At 48.5% G+C, this 12,640-nt stretch overlaps 1 long non-coding RNA gene across 1 annotated transcript; it reads left to right on the top strand.

Moving 5' to 3' along the window:
• The first annotated feature begins 5,709 nt into the window (after positions 1-5,709).
• On the top strand, positions 5,710-12,388 carry LOC103550750 (uncharacterized). The gene is made up of 3 exons (XR_544875.2): positions 5,710-5,842; positions 10,285-10,454; positions 10,982-12,388. It is a non-coding gene; the product is annotated as an uncharacterized lncRNA (long non-coding RNA).
• Positions 12,389-12,640: the final 252 nt, after the last annotated feature.

Genomic DNA, 12,640 nt, shown 5'->3' with positions numbered 1-12,640 from the left:
AAACTAGGATTCAAACCTCGGCAATCCATCTCCATAGCAAACAGTTTTAAACACAGAATTGCTTGTCATCACAAGAATGGAATAATCTGAATGCACATCCACAGTGGAATAAATGGTTGAATAAATTATGAAACTTCCATGCTACAAAATATTACAGTTACTAAAAGGAGTTAATTAGGTCTAAATAATACATTTGGACCTTGGAAAACTGTCTCTGATACATTTTTAAGTAGAGGAGCAACTTTCAGTGTAATTTGTTCATTACTAAACCATCTCAAAAAATCTTTATGTCATCCATTTTGATGTATTTGTACAACAGATCAAATAATGGAGTTATTAATATTAATCCTTCTGGGCTATATTTGTTATGAATGTCTTCTTCTAGTTTGTAGCTTGTATTCTCACTTTCTTTAAGCTGCATTTTGATCGACAAGATCTTAATTTTAATACAATAAAATTTATAAATTTTTTTGGAGTTAATGCTTTTGGTATTTAGTTTAAGAAACTCTTCCTCACTCCGCGGTTAGAAGGGTAATTTCCTATACTGTCGTCTAAAAGGCTTAAAATTTTGACTTTGACACAAGTTATTAATACCTCTGGGATTGGTTTTTGAGTACAGTGATAACTAGAATCCAGTTTCATTTTTCCATCTGGATCACTATAATTTCCAGCCGCATTTACTGAATAGTCCCTTTTCTCCCAGTAATCTGCCTTGACGCTTGTCACACATCAAAACTCCTCAAATGAGCGGGATTGTTTGCAGCTTGTCTGTACCGTTTCCCCGTCAGTTTGTCTATCCCTATGCCAAGTACCATACTTCTTTAATTAATGTAACTTTATATTATAATGCATCTTTTATTCTGGTGGGTCAATTCTTCCACTTCATTCCTTGTCTTCAGAAGTATCTGGGCTACTCTTGATCCGTTGCTTTTCCACATCATCTTATAAAATTTCTCCTACAATTTTTACCAAAGTTGAAATAAACCTACAGATCAGCTTGAGGAGAATTAGCATCTTTCTGAGATTGTCTTCTTAATCCATGAACATGGGATGCCTCAGAAAGAACAAACAGCCCCGAGACAACATGGGCAACAGTCTCAAAGGAAACATGAAGAGAAAGCCAGGTGGCCAATAAACATGAAGAAATCCTCCACCTCATTAGCAATCAGGGAAATGCAAATCAAGATCACTGTGGGAGACCATTCTGCACTCATTCAAATGGCAAAATTTAAGATGTCTGCTGGATTTTTGGTGAAGAAGTGGACCATTTCCAACTTGCTGGTGGGAAGGAAATTGGAACAGCTACTTTGGTAAACATCCTGATATTCTCATGTGAAGCTGATATTTACACATTCTAGGACCTAGAAATTGCAATGTAGGTGTACATACACCCTAGAGAATCTGGTCTGGGGCTGACCCAGTGGCGCAGTGGTTACATTTGCATGTTCCGCTTCGGTGGCCTGGGGTTCGCCGGTTCGGATCCCGGGTGCAGACATGGCACCACTTGGCAAGCCATGCGTGGCAGGCATCCCACATATAAAGTAGAGGAAGGTGGGCATGGATGTTAGGTCATGGCCAGTCTTCCTCAGCAAAAAGAGGAGGATTGGCAGCAGATGTTAGCTCAGGGCTAATCTTCCCCACCCCTCCCCCCCCCAAAAAAAGAGAGAATCTGGTCTGTCGTCCCAAAAGATGTCCTGGCCTGAAACAATCCTTTCTTTTCTTTTGCTAATATCTTTTTGCTCCACTCTCCTTCTGCCTATAAAAAGCTTCCATTTGGTAATCTCCTGGGAGCAGTCTTCTATTTGCTAGATGGGATGCTGCCCTATCCATGAATTGTTGAATAAAGCCAATTAGGTCTTCAAATTTGCTCGGTTGAATTTTGTTTTTTTAACAGTTTTATTATAAAGGATACAAATCAGGACCCCAGGCCAATGAAAGGACTCAGAAGAGAAGGTCTGGGAGGGTCCCAAATACAAAGCTCTCCTCCCTCAGACACATCAGCCTGCAGGCACCTTAATGCACGTCACTAACCGGGAAGTGCCCCCAAGATGTGGCATCCAGAGTTTTTACTGGGGTTTCATTATATAAGTATGATTGGTTGAATCATCAACCACATTATTGGACTCAATCCTCAGCCTTCCTTTTGAGGTTGGGAGGTTGGACTGGTATCATGTAGCCCAAAACCTCACCCCTCTAATCACATAGTTGGTCTTTCTGGCATGGCCAGCCCCCAACCTGAAACTATCCAGGGACTACCATGAGTCATCTCATTAGCATAAACTCAGGTGTGAACTGAGGGGTCCACCATAAATAACAAAGACACTTCTGTCCCTGGGGAAATTAAGGGGTTATGTCACCACTCAGAATTGGGGTGCTCTTGCCTGAGGCACATAAACAGCCAATGAGTTATGGCATCAGCCTTTGGGAAAAGAGATCAGCTTTATTCTGTGACATGCATCTGCAGGGAGAAAAGGGGGCATGTGTTCTCAGGTCTGTCTCCCCGATTCAGGATTTGGGGTGAAATGTAAGAGGTTAGGGAGAACAGGCTGGCACATGGAAACGCTGGTGGGGCAGGTTTTGATTGGTGGGCTTCAAGCACTTGTGGTGAGGTTTGAATCATTTCTGACAGGGCTCTAAACATTCTCGATGAGGTGGGGAAGGAATTTGAACACCAGATCTTCCTGAACGAGGGACCCCTCACTTCTGCTAAGTCTGACTCTCGAGTTCCAGTCATGTCCCAGCCCCTGGGTTCCACGGGAAGGAGGATAATTGGTTCTGCGGTCATTTTGGGTCAAGATTTCTTCTTTTGTGCATACTCAGGTTACGTGACTTTGCAGACTTTCTGAATGACAATTCTTGGTCACTCTGTTAATAAGAGAGGGGGTCAGTTGAACTGGTCCTGGAGGGCCCTCGACCACGGTTAAAGACTCCCTCCCCAGAACCAAGGACAGAGACCAGACAAATTCTTTATTGTACAACACGCCACACACCCACACACACTCCGAAAAAAATCTGTGGTTACTGCAAGGCAGCCCCTCTGCGAACAGCACAGTTATTCTCTCTGCACCTCAGTTTCCCCTCAGCCACATGGTGAGAACTTGCCCTGACTTTGTAGGGAAGAAGTGAGTGCGTCTGTAAAAGTGCCGTGAAAACCTAGGAGGTGTGAACTCCTGGCTTTCCAAAAGCGGAGAAGTCAGGAACGCACTATGAGTGAGAGTGCTGAGATGAGGGACCAGGCAGGGCCGCGGGGCCAGCTTGGTATCTGCTCCTCAGGACTCTGCTGGCCTCAAAAAACCCGCCCATTTCTCCCTTTACAGAGCCCTAAGTGGATCCTTTTGCCCATGGCCGCTGCTGCCAACAGGACAAGACAGGGTTTGGAATAGCAGAGCAGAGACTTTATTCATTGATCAGTGAACAGAGGAGGCAGAGCTTGTGCTCTCCAACACCTTCTCCTGAAGGGAAGGTGAGAGGGTTCTTACAGGATGTGAAGGGGGAGGGGTCTCTGCCACATCACTCTGGGCTGGGCATTTGGGGCATACGCAGACCTTTTCTTGCACACAGCACCTTTAGCACATGGCACCCTGCTGCCATCTTGGCTCTTTCTGGTTTGGACCAGTTCTGCCATTTGGTCATCTGGCAATATTCTGCCTTGGTTCCTATAAGGAAGAACAACTTAAAAACAAAGATTAGACATGGGAAATGTTTTAGGGACTTCCCTGGGTGCCAATTACACAAATATTTATTAAGCCAAGCACTGTTTTAGGTGTTCAAAATAGCAGTGAAGAAAAACAAATTAAGAAAATAAAAAGCAAGCTCTGCCCCATGGAGCTTACATTCCAGTGGAGAGGAAAATTAATGAATAACGTGTATAGTATGCTAGAAGAAGGTTTAAGAGCTAAAGGGAGAAACAGAAAGCAGGGAAGTTGGGTCAGAAACTCCAGAGGGGCGGAGTGGAAAGTTAAAGTATTACCATCAAGAAGGACCTTCTAGAGGAGACAGTGCTGGAGCAAAGTCTTGAAGGAGGCAAGAGAGGAAGCCCAAGGAGCCCCAAGTAGAGAGAGCTCCAGTGTGAGGAAGGGTGCAAAGGCCCCGGGGAGCGGGCCGTGGGCCCCAGCAGGGGGAGTGAAGGGGAGACCAGGCAGAGAGGTGTGCGGTGGGGCAGAGGGCATAGGAGCTCGTGGGCTGTTGTAGTCATTCGGCTTAAACTCTCCGTGTGACGGGATGCCACCACAAGGTGCTGGTCGAAGGAGGGACAGCATCCGGCTGGTAAAGAAAAGCATTACCTGGCCTGGGGGCTTGAAAATCGGAGGTTGGGGCAAACGCAGAAGCAAAGCCATGAACTGGGCTCCTTCACGCTTCTGAAACAGAGTGACGAGCAGAGGATCCGGGGAGGGCTGGATGCTGGAGAGCCTGCGAAGGCAGAGACAGCAGAATTTGCAGTGAATCTGGGGCTTAAAAGTAAAAGACTGATAAGAAATTTTCACGTATTGAGGTTTAGAGGTAGCTATTGTGGTTTAAACCTGACTTGGCCCCAACTAAGTAGCCTGACTTACGGCCTATCAAACATACATTGTACATCTGCTTTAAGCGTTAAAGATAAGGGTGCATCAAACTATCTCAAAGTAAAGGAATGCACCCTTTGAAGATAAGCATGCACCTCTCCTTCCCATATCAGTACTCCCGAAGGAAAGTCGTCCTTTTCCCAAGTGGGGTCGGGTCGTGTTGACCTGCTAATCTGAACTGAATTGAAACTCTGATGAGTACAGGTCCTGGGTGTGTTTGATGTATGTTCTTTCTTCCAAAAAGGTATAAAACTGTACTGAAAACTGTGCTTCTCTGGAAAGCTGTCTTCCTTTGTGGAGACTGCCTTCCCAGATTACAGTCCTCCATGTGGCTCAGGTAACACTCCCCTTCTCTGTCCTGTTAGCAGGTTGGTTATTTGCACTGACAAGAGTTTCTGATTGGGGCATATTTGGGGAGAGGATCAGGAGGGTGGTGTGGAACATAACACAGAGGCGTCCCTTAATCCCCAGTGGTGACTGTCAAGCATGGAGGGGGTCACAGGGGTCGGAAGAGGTGTGCAGAGGGCCAGGCTGGAGATCCGCATCTGGGAATTGGCTACATGTAGAAGTGGTTACAGTGGGAGCCTGATGGCATCACCCAGGCTGAGCCCTGGAGCCCTCTGATATTAGGAGGTCAGGAGACACGCAGGGGACTCATTACCATAAAAAGAGAGAGTTTACCTTGGGACAGGGTGGCAGTTTTGGGGAGGAGTACGTTGTGAGGAAGTTTCTGGGATGCCAGTAACATTCTAGTTCTTGAGATGGTAGTGAGTGTTCGGGTGTTTGCTTTATATTGCTTCATTATGCTCATGTTTGTATTTTATGCATTTTCCTATATATAGGTTATATTTCACAATTTTAAAAGTTTTGAGATGATAGGTAGATTATAGACATCAAGCTAGTAAGGAAAAACCAGGAGAATGAAACTCAATGGCTAGAAATTACTTATGCTGAGCCACAGGAAGCTGCGTTTTTGTTTTACTACAGCTCAGGAACTCCGGGTTTCCTTTAAGGGAAAACGATTCCAATTCCCAAGCAGCGGCTGTGTGGAGAGGAGGCTGTTCAAAGACTGATGCTGCGCAGACATGCACATCCCTGCTGCGGTCTCCTAACAACCCAGGAGGCTGGTCGCTGAGGCGGGGCCTCTGATGACGCGGCCCCTGCCGATTTTCCTGAGGTTGCTCCTTCCCTCATCACACCCAATGACAAAGGGGAGCAACTTTCCCTCCTTAGAGGATGTGCACGTTTAATTTCTTTCACGTTCTCAACAGCCCTGTGAGGTAAGTGAGGAAGGTATAATTATTTCTCAATCTCCAGGAAAGACCAAGAGTCAGAGAAAATAGAGCAATGCGACTTTTATAGCTAGGAGGGCCCTTCGTTATCTAACTCAGCCTCTCGTTTCCGGAGGGGAAAAGCCGGGACGGGAGCGCAAGCCGCCTGCGATCTTGGAGCTCTCCACCAAGTGGCTCTGGCAGCTCCTGACACATCGCCAACTCCAGAGAACGAGAATAAAAGGAAAATAAGGTCTTAATTGTATTATGAAAATAGTTTGACTTCATGGACCTCCTGGAAGGGTCTTGGTAACCCCCGCGGGTCCCCGTCTCCCCCAGAGCATCAGGGGCCGAGTGGGGACAGCTGCTGTCCACCTGGAGGAGGGTCAGGCCAGAGGCCGAAGGGAGGGGGTGTTGGGGAGACACGACATCGCTCCCACATCTCTTAGGGCGCCTTATTCACGAGGCAGCCTCTTCGGCGGGAAGGCAGGGAGGCTCAGTGGATGCGCCTGTGTGTGAGGAGGGAGTATAACCGTGGAGGGAGGGGACCGAGGGGCAAAGCCCCAGGGTCACAGTGTTGCTGGGAGGCTGGGAGAAAGCAGCAGTCGTGTTTGTCTCAGTCAGGGCAGACTGCTGAACCAATGACCGCAGAAGGGCGGTTTCAGCAACACGCACTGTTTCCCTGAGTCTGGACGCTGAAGCCGCAGATCCAGGCGCTGCCGAGCTCCTTCCCCACGAGGCCCCGCCTCCCGCCTTGCAGACGGCCGCCTTCTTGCCCTGACCTCTCGTGGCAGAGAGCGGGCTCTGGTCTCTCCTCCTCTTCTTAGAAAGCCATGGATCCCAGCGGGGGGTCCCGCTCTCACGACCTCGTCTAACCCTAATCGCCTCCCAGAGCCCAAGTGCAAATACCATCCCACTGCGGGTAGGGCTCCAACATGTGAATCCAGGGGCACAATTCAGGGTGCGGCAGTGTTCCTGCATTTTGGTGATTAACTGTGTTGGGGTTCGAGGGCTTTTTCCTGAACCAGGGCTCCCTCTGAAGCTCCCGTCCTCTCCAGATACGTGAGATAAGGCATCTGCCCTTGCAGGCTCGTCCGGGCCTTCTCCCCAGCGGTGGGGGCTGGCAGGCTGAGCAGGATGGGGCCCTCCTCTCCCGCCCTGGGTGCTGAACCGGCTCTGGGCACGCAGGAGCCTCGTAAATGCCAGTGGCTGGAATGGAACAGAGTCAGGCTGTGTCCTCAGCCAACCTCGGGCAACGGGGCAGGCTGCTCCAAGGCTCTGCGAGGCTGTGGCCTGGAGCCAGGGCCCTGCCGGCCGCCAGCCCAGGGCACTGCAGAAGCACGTCCGTTTTTGTCTGGCCCTCACTCTCCCAGTTCCAGCTGCATCTTTGAGAGAAGGTGGTCAGAGCTGGCAGAGGCCAGGTGTCTGGGAGTGAGATTTGGATCAGGCTTGCTTTCTTTTTGCTTTTTTCCTCTAAATGAGGGGCTACCTCAAAGTCCCCTCCTCTCTCAGCAGGGACTTTCCCAGTGAGGGGCAGGTGAAAAGGGAGGGGAGGAGCAAAATTATAGTGCGAGTGAAGCTGGTGTTCAGAACCTGTTGCCTCGTGTTTTGTGCCTTCGCCAAATTCCCAGGGTCCACTCTCTGCCCAGCCCCATCCCGCCTGTGCCCAGATGTCCCGGGGCTCCTCCTTGCGCAAGGATTAGGCTGTTTTCCTGGATGTGTGTCTCTCACTGGCCATTCCCACCTGTCCCAGCCTGGACCGCATGCCCTGTTACATGTGACTTTTTTTCCAATTTTAAAAATTGTGGTAAAATACACAGAATATAAAATTTACCATCTTACCCATTTTTAAGTGTACCATTCAGTGGTATTAAACCTATTCATAATGCTGTGCAACCATCACCACTATCCATCTCCATAATTCTCTATGACATCTCATAACTCCATCTCCTTCATCTTGTAAACCTGAAACTCTTTACCCATTAAACACTTCCTTCACCCCTGCAAAGCCCTGGCAACCAACATTCTACTTTCTGTTTCTGTGATGTTTACTACTCTTAAGTACCTCTTATAAGTGAACTCATACAGTATTTGTCCTTTTGTGACTGGCTTATTTCACTCAGCATAATGTCCTCGAGGTTCATTCATGTTGCAGCATGTGTCAGAACTTCCTTCCTTTTTTTTTTCCTGCTTTTTTCTCCCCAAATACCCCCGGAACATAGTTGTATATTTTTAGTTGTGGATCCTTCTAGTTGTGGCATGTGGGACGCTGCCTCAATATGGCCTAATGAGCGATGTCATGTCTGCGCCCAGGATCTGAACCCTGGGCCGCCAAAGTGGAGCTCGAAAACTTAACCACTTGGCCACAGGGCCGGCCCCAGAACTTCCTTCCTTTTTAAGGCTGAATAATATCCCATCATATATGTATACCACTTAAACTAAACTCTTACTGTACACATATATCCAGCAATTTGCTCCATGGTATTTGCTCAAATGAGCTGAAAACTTATGTCCACACAAAAACCTGCACAAGGATGTTTACAGCAGCTTTAGTCATAATTGCCAAAACTAGGAAGCAACCAAGACGTCTTTCAATAGGTGAACGGATAAATAAACTGTGGCACATGCAGACAATGGAATATTATTCAGTGCTAAAAAGAAATGAGCTGTCAAGCCACGAAAAGACATAGAGGAAACTTAAATACATATTGTTAAGTGAAAGAAGCCACTCTGTAAAAGCTACATACTGTATGATTCCAACTATATGATGTTTAGGAAAAGGCAAAATATGGAGACAGTAAAAGGACCAGTGGTTGCCATGGGTTAGAGAGGAAGGAGGGATGAACAGAGAGGGCATGAGGGATTTTCAGGGCAGTGAAACTACTCTGTACGATACTGTAATGGTGGACACGTCATTATACATTTGTCAAAATGTCAGAACATACAACATAAAGAATGAACCCTAGTATGCTATGAACTGTAGTTGATAATAATGTATCAATATTGTTTCATCAATTGTAACAAATGTACCAGCCAACTGCAAGATGTCAGTAATAGGGGAAATTCACTGTGTGAAGGGGGTATTGGGAGCTCTCTGTATTTTCTGCTCAATTTTTCTGTAAACCCAAAAGTGCTCTAAAAAAAAAACCAGGAACTAGGAAAAAAAAGCTTGACATGAGTCTGTGTCCAACAAGTCGCCTCCATGTAAATTAAATGAGCTGGCACTGGCCATGTGCCAGACACTGCGCTCTGAGCACCTCACATGTATGCATCCAAGTCAGCCTCATGAGAATTCTGTGAGGCATCTCCACACCTCATGGAGGAGGGACCCGAGGCCCAGAGAAGTTAACGACTCGCTCAGTTTCCACGGCTAGTAAGCGGGGAGCTGGATTCCACCGGGTAGCATGACCTGGCTACTGTGCTCTTAACCACACATCACCCTGGGCTGCCCTTGCCCCAACTGCTTTCACTTTAAAAGAGGACATCAGGGGGGCCCAATAAAGTTTTAAATCAACTTTATTCTGGAATAATTCACATAAAATGACATTCACCTATTTTAAGTATTCAGCTTCCCGAATTTTGGAAAAGTGCAAATACCAATGTAAACACCACCACAGTCAAGAAATAGAACGTTTCCATCACCCCAGAAAGTTCTCTCACGCTCCTTCCCAGGTAAGCCGCATGCCAGCTCCAGCGTCTGGCCAGACTGATCTGCTTTCAGCCACCGTAGTTGTTTTGACTTTCCCAAAGCATCATATGAATGGAATCATACAGTATGTTACTCTTTTGTGGATGGCTGCTTTTTTTTCTGGCTTAGCGTGATATTTCTGAGATTCCACCATCCTGTTGCGAGCACCAGTAGTTTATGAACAAGGGACTAATTTCTACCGGCGGGGCTGCAGATGCTCGCCCTCGGGGAGAGGAAAGCACACTTCCACGGAGGCTCCTCAAACTGCACCTACCAGGTCAAGTTCAAGGGATGGGAGCACTGGGGACATGAGGCTGAACTGGGCCCCGGGTCGGCTGCAAGCCCCTGAAGTTTTCTGAGGGTCTAAGTGGCTGCAGCCCAGGCTGGGGGTAGAAATGGTAGGTCAGCCATGCAAAATGGACTTCCCCTTTCTAGACTCAGTGTCTTCTCTGCAGGATGTAAAGGATGGCCTTGCCCTGCTTTCTTCCCTAGAGAAGGCTCTGGGAAGCTTTGAGCTCCCCAAGTAAATCAAAGATGCTGTGATGATGATTAATAACGAAAGTAAGAAAAGGAAAAGGAAAGGGATGAGGGAAGTGTAGCCCACAGTGTGTGACAAAGAATGATTATACGTCCTAGAAAATAGGTTATGTGAATGAAAGTATACTCCAATGTAAACACATGTGCTTCCTGGGGAAGAGACAGAGGCACCCTAACCGCTCGGCATGTAGCCCACGTCCAGTTTACCACTGTGCTTTCTGAGCAGATTTGTGATTCTACCAGCGGTTAGAAGGCCTCCGTTAGAACATGGTTTCGGCGCAGCTTCTGTGACCCGTCGCCAGCGCTGGGGGTTCCCGCTCCCACGTCTGTAACGGAGATGCACGGACCTGACGTTCTCTGAACTCGGCCTTACAACCTGGTCCGGAAAGGGCAAAGGTCAGTGCTGTGCGAGGCGCGGACCACCAGGGGGCGCTGCCTCCCAGGAGGAGGCAGGAGCCGTCCTTGCTCTTCTCGGGTAAAGTGTCCACTCTCGCTAAGCATGGTGGATAGAACACTACAGATTTCTGAATCTGAGAAAGCCGGATAGAAGGGCCTGACAGGTATCTGGCCAACATAGGACCACTGGAACATGTGAAATATTTGGCCACGCTGACTCTTTTAACCACAATCCCTTCCCCCAGGACCAGATCCAAACCACACCCTGGCCCCTTGACACAGATTTCCAAATCCCTTTCCAAACGGCTGAATCAATGGTCATTTATTGGGCTGGTTGGTTGGTTCCCTTTTAATTTAACAAGTAGGCAAGAGGGAGCCTCTTCTTCAGGTCTATAGATGTAAATTCCTCGTTTCTCCGTTCCTGTTAGTAAGGGCAATCAGTAACAATACCGACTAGAATGATTTCTGTTTTAATCATGCCTATAGGCTTTCAAGTGTTTTTTATTCAATCTGATTCACTTGAGCAGACGCTGACGGCCCATTATATGAGCAAGGCATGCTGCAGGCTACGGAGGTCGAGGCCGAGGGGCGAAGGTTTCTGTGCACAGGGCCTTACAGCGGTCCTGCGCAGAGAGAGACCCAGCGCACACACACCCTTACCAGCAGCCGAAGGGGATACCAGCTCACGAGTGGGACAGTGAAGTCCTGTGGAGCCCAGAGGACAGCGGGATCTTCTACCCCAAATGTCCACACCACCCCGTGCCCTCCTCCGAGCCTCTGCCTGTGCCACCTTGTCGGAGGTGACTTCCTGGCCACCTGGGATGAAATAGCGCCCCCTGCATCCCTCGCCTTCTAGCCTCCTTACTCGGCTTTGGTTTCCTCCATAGCCCTTGCCACGCTCCCTCCCATATGTCATTGTTTCCACGTGTCAGTTTGTGTCTTGCCAGTGTCCGCACACTGCTGTGTAAGCTCCAGGAGAGCACAGATGAGAACATTAGCTGGGCCTCCACTGAGGCCCAGGGGGTGCTTCCTACACATGCCCAGACTGTTAGCAAGGCCACTTGGCAAGAGAGCTCAACAGCCAAGAAAAAAGAGAGAGAACAGTCCCCACCCCTTGAGCTCAGTCATCCCATCCTGGGAGTGTGTCCTAAGGAAGCCATTCCCACGGACCCTGCAGGAGGCTGGGGCGCTGCCTTCCCTCCGGCTGCGTGGGCTCTGCAGCTCCCACTCACGCAGGGAGTTGCAGCAAAGTTGTGCCGGCTCCCTGCAGCCTTGCTGCGCTGCAGGAGCAGACGCCAGACAGCATCCTTCTGTGCAACACCACGCGGCGGGGACAGCTCCCTGCCCCCACGTGCATTCGGCCCTTTGACTCCAGGAGGAAAGTGAAGTGCTTGTTACAGACGAGGCAAAGGGAGTCACCCGTCCAGGACAGGAAGGGGTCCAGTCAGGATTTGAACCCAGGTCCTCCCACAGCAGAAGCATGCTCCAGATCCCTTGTGTGGCTCGGCCGCTGCAGCAGCACAGGACCTGGGGGATGGAGCGCACGCACCCGGATTTACAGACCTGCAGCACATGGTCATCATTTTGTTTCATCTGGAGCAGGAGTCTACTGCCTTCCTGAAGCGGTCTCCCAGGTCTTCGGTTTGATTCAACAAAAGTGCGTCAATGAATTACTCTGTGCAAGCTTCCGAAACTCATTTTCTCTTGGTAGTGGGGGCACGGTGATGCCCAGGTGGACTGGGGCCTCCAGCGTGCAGTCATTAAGTACTTGCAGGAGGGGTCAGGTACCCTTTAGTTGTCCCAGCTTGGCTCCTGATCAGCTCTGTGACTCTGGGAAAATTACCTAGCCTCTCTGAGCCTCGGTTTTCTCATCTGTAACAATTAGCAGGAACCACACAGTAGCTACTTGATAAATGTTACTTTTCCGAGCATAATTGTCACCGTGTAATTTATAGTAGTAAACAGTTGTAAACAACTTGACATCTAACAGTATAGAAATAATGCCATAACATGGTAGTTTTAGATCCTAGAATCGTCTAAAACCATTAAAAAGGACACTGTATAAAAATGCACACAAAACAATACAGTAAAAAGCAAAGCTAGATACAAAAACGATATCTAGTGGGCCAGCCAGTGGCGTGGTGGTGAAGTTTGCACACTCTGCTTTTGCAGCTGAGAGTTCACTA

This window comes from Equus przewalskii, chromosome 2 (assembly GCF_037783145.1).
Source record: "Equus przewalskii isolate Varuska chromosome 2, EquPr2, whole genome shotgun sequence".
Lineage (NCBI taxonomy): Eukaryota > Metazoa > Chordata > Mammalia > Perissodactyla > Equidae > Equus > Equus przewalskii.
This window is presented reverse-complemented; position numbering and strand designations above follow the sequence as displayed.